Raw genomic sequence first — 4,671 nt, forward strand, 5'->3', positions numbered from 1 at the left:
GTCAATAAAACAAAACTGTGAAAACCCACATGGCATATGTCACAGTTCACAACATTTAATATATTATATATAAAATATTAAATAATAGATCAAATTACCCCAATATAATATTATATCAATATTATATCGTCTAATAATATTTTAATCGATACATATTTCACAAATTCTATCATTAAATTAAATTATTATATTATTTAGATCATTTATATGAATTTTTACAAAAAATTTAAATCATTTTAATATATTATTCAAGTACATTAAAATAAACATCGTATAATAATATTTAAAACAATAATTTTGATATACCTCAATAGTGAAAAAGAAATCAGTTAGCCACTGCAGTGAAGATATGTAGAGTTCTGAATGAGTGTAACCTCTTCGTTTCAATAAATAGTAAATAAAAAATGATAGAATAAAATAAATAAGAAGGATTAAGATATAACTCTTCTTAGATAAGAAAGGCCACATAGAGTTGAATCAATACAAATGGAAAACTCGTTGAACCAACATAACAAGAATATACTAACTTTGACATTTGTGGCTAAAGAAAACCATACAAGAGTTTGTATGTCTAAAGTGAAATATCAAAAAGAGGAAAAATGAGATTAACCATTAGATAAATTGATTGTTGAATAAAGTATTGGATTTTCCATAATCAAGAGAAAAAAGTGGTTCAACGATTATATTTTGTTATATACAACGATTGAACATTGACATTACAAATGATTGAGTTTAATTCAGAATGAGACAAGATAAATAGTGATTGAGAATATATTCATTATAAATGATTGAGTTTAATTTAGAATGAGACAAGATAAATAGTGATTGGGAATATATTCAGTCAATATAAAAATATGTGTTTTAAGTCAGCAACTATTTGTAATCTAATCGCATACAAAATTTGTTGCAAATTCCAAACTTTAAACATTACAATTTATTCAAATTAAGTGGTCTCAAAAGAAAATCAAAAAACAAAATTATAATATAAAGAACCAAATTTAAAAGTACTACACTTTCCAATAGGGAAACTCTGGTCACATTTCCAGCCAGCACCTCTCTTATTTTGGTAACCTAAATAAGAATATTGATCAAAATTCACCTCTTCAATAAATGATAATCTTTCATTTTCTGCCAAATTCTTGATATTCCACTCACTAAAAGGATGTGCTGTTTTGTGGGTAATATGAATTTCACCACCAACATTGAGCAAGTACTTTGCATTTCCTAGAAATCCACTCACTAATTTCTGGTGTTGCCTGGATTTAAATGAAGGATAAAAATTAATTATTATAAAAAAATACAAATTTATGAATTATAAAAAAAATACAAATTTATGAATTAGAAAAATATTTAATTATTTTTTTGTGTGACAAAATACTACTAATAAAATACTAAATAAAGGCATCGGTAAGACTTAGTTCAATTAACAAAATACTAACACTATTAAGTTAGATACATATTTAGAATACGAATCTAAAACTTCATAGTTGTATGCAAATTTCATTATCATTTTATTTACATACATAAAAAAACACTGCATAATTTTTTTTAAATAATAAAAAAATACTAATTTGTTGGTTTCACATCATTTATAAAAAGATAAAACTTAATTCAGATATATCCATTTTTTGATTAAATACAAAAACCTTACCCCAAATATTTAAAATTTGAATACAAATATAAAAGTAATAATTAAATAAGTTTACACTTTTTTTTCAATCAATTCATTTAGAAAAACTAAAATTGATTTTATTGCATGCACATAAATTAGGAATGCAAAAGGAAAAAATAATGTTTAATTAATTTTTCTAAATAAATTTCCACCATCAATCTATTACGACCGTTAAATTATTAGTAAAATTTGATATTTTTATAATTAATTATAAAATAACTAACATGATTAGTCCTAATAAGCAAAATGTGAAACATTTTACTTCGACATGCATATAAATTAACTTACTCAATCACAAAGCGATCACTCTCATTTTGAAACAAACCAGAATGAGGAAAATTAAAGATGATTCGATCAAAAAAATTGTGGTGCTTGAGATAATGGTGTTGAGTCATGTTGTGTACATCCACTTCATGCAAGATTGTGCATTCAAGATCCTTAAGTTCATTCAAGTTTCTTATTGCACTTGTGTACTTCATTGCTAGTGACCCTTCAACATTTTAAACATAATTTAAGTTATTATTAGTACAATTGCAAAATATTAAATTCAAATTTGTTTGACAAAATAACCATGCAATTTATAAGACTTTAATCAACACATCGATGTTATAAATTAGTTTTACAATAATAAAAATACATTATTTTGTTACAACAAATCAAGGTTAAAAATAGAGAGTAATGGCATAAGAAAAAGTAAAGTGGAGTGGTAACAATTAATATTTCCGATATTTCTATTTTATATATATTTTTTGCAAAAGCAAAGAGTATACTTTAAATATAAAATTAATTTGCTTTGACAATACATGCTCCTTAAATTTATGAATAAATAATTACAATGGAAAGATTGAACATTAGTTGCAAATTAGTTATTAGTTAAATTAGTGCAAGTTGGTTGTGATTAATAACATTTTTCATTCTATCAATATAATTTTATTTTTACTTTTATCTCTTTCATTTTTTATAAGATTATCTCTTTCATATTTAATATAAATATTTTATTAATATTAGTTAATTATTTGTACTAGTACTTTTTATACTACATTTATAAATTAAAAAAATAAAAATAAATAAAAAATAAAAAGTGAAATGCCACTATCATACCTCTATCATCTAGAGAGGTAGCAACCATGTTGACAGCTGAACCAAATGCCCTTGCCAAGCAAAGTGCAAAGGAAAAATCTCCCTCTCCCACAAGCAAAATATTATGGAAGCTACTATAATGTTTTTTTATTTTTTCTTCCATTTTTAACCTCCTAATTGAATGATTACAAATTATGATTTATGAGAGTAAATTTTTCTAAATATATAGACACATTTTGGTATATGAAGGAATTCCCCATTCCCTATGAATGTTTGGAAGCTTTGTTAGTATCACCAAAAACAATTTTTTTTAATTAATGCCCAATTAATTTGTAAATTTGTTTGGGAACCGAAAAGCTCTCCCTTAAATTTATTATTATTATTTTCAATCAAAAGAAGCGCATGCAAGTGAAATGTAGAAAAAAAATTACAGAGGATTTGATCTTATTATAAATATAATCATTTTAAAGTGTTTAATAAGTTATAAAGTCTCACTCTTATCTAAGGACTAAGACATTATCCCATCACTTTAAATTTTGTTAATCAATAAAAGAAAAAAACTATCAACCTTAAATGTGGAGACTTGAGGAATTATATGTTCTAATATGAACCACAATTTTCTTTCAACTATTCAAAAATTATATATTTCATTCATCTTTAATTATAAACACTATGAGTCTTTATATAATACTCTCTCAATCTTTTTATAAGCACATTTTACATTTTCTAAATATATTAAAAATTATAATTAGTGAATAAATGTATCTAATTTTCAGATAAATTAATAGCATTAATAAAAATTATATTTGGAAAAAATGTATCTAGTGTATAAGAACTTATTTTTAAGGATCCAATTTTTTTAAAAAATAACTTGTTATTAGAAACGCATGGAGTACATAGTTATAATTCATTATCACACTTCAGGAAGTTTAATGAATAATTCATACATCCGACTTAATATATTAATGATCGAGGTAGGATCCTATTCATTTTACTCTCTTTGTAGTGTATAGAAAAATATTGACTATTAAATATCATATTATTGTATTTATTAAAGTTGTGAAAATATAATAATATGAGAACACAATAATATAATTAAAGGAAAATTTTATTCTGTATTCCTTCCATTTTACTTTTTATCTCCACAAATGCAAGGAAATAACTTTCTTGTTTTTGTATAAATTTTAAAATTTGTAAAAAAAAATTCAATTTTATCTGAATTTTTTTTAAGTGTTCTGGTAAATATGTATTCCGAAAAACTTTTTTTAAATTTTTTAATAAAAAATTGATAAATTTTTTGATACACACTAAATTTTTATTTTTTTAAAAAATAATACCAAAAAACTTTAAAAATATTTTTCGATAGAAACTTTCTATACCGAAAAACTTTAAAATTTTTTTTGATAAACTTTAATTCGAGTTGATAAAATAGTAAAAAATATATTTAATATTTTAAAAAATTTATAGAGATATAAATACAAATATAGGGGTATAGAGTAAATTTTTTTAATTAAAGTTGTGAATATTTCATAAACCCACAAAGTCCAAGTTATGAAATTTGCCCCCAAATTAGTTGGGCCAGGCTTTACTGATGTGTGACCAGACAACTAGAGCTACGATTTTAAGGTCAATGCTATTATCTCCAAAAAATTGTGATATTTTTCTAGAGTTAGAATTTGGTCGTGAAAAAACTTAATTCGATAGTAAAAAAATGATATTAACCGTGTTAGTGTGTTAGATAATATTATTATATATTAGTAGTAAGGGTATTTTAGACAATTCTAGACAATTCTATTTTCTTATATATATACTCAGTGTAACCCTATTAACTTCAGTTTTGGTTCATTCTATGTTATGAAACCCTAGAGTGGTTGTTTCTCTTCTTCCTCTTTTCTTTGTTAACATGGTATCTAGAGCCT

This window comes from Cicer arietinum, chromosome 8, assembly GCF_000331145.2.
Source record: "Cicer arietinum cultivar CDC Frontier isolate Library 1 chromosome 8, Cicar.CDCFrontier_v2.0, whole genome shotgun sequence".
Classification (NCBI taxonomy): Eukaryota; Viridiplantae; Streptophyta; class Magnoliopsida; order Fabales; family Fabaceae; genus Cicer; species Cicer arietinum.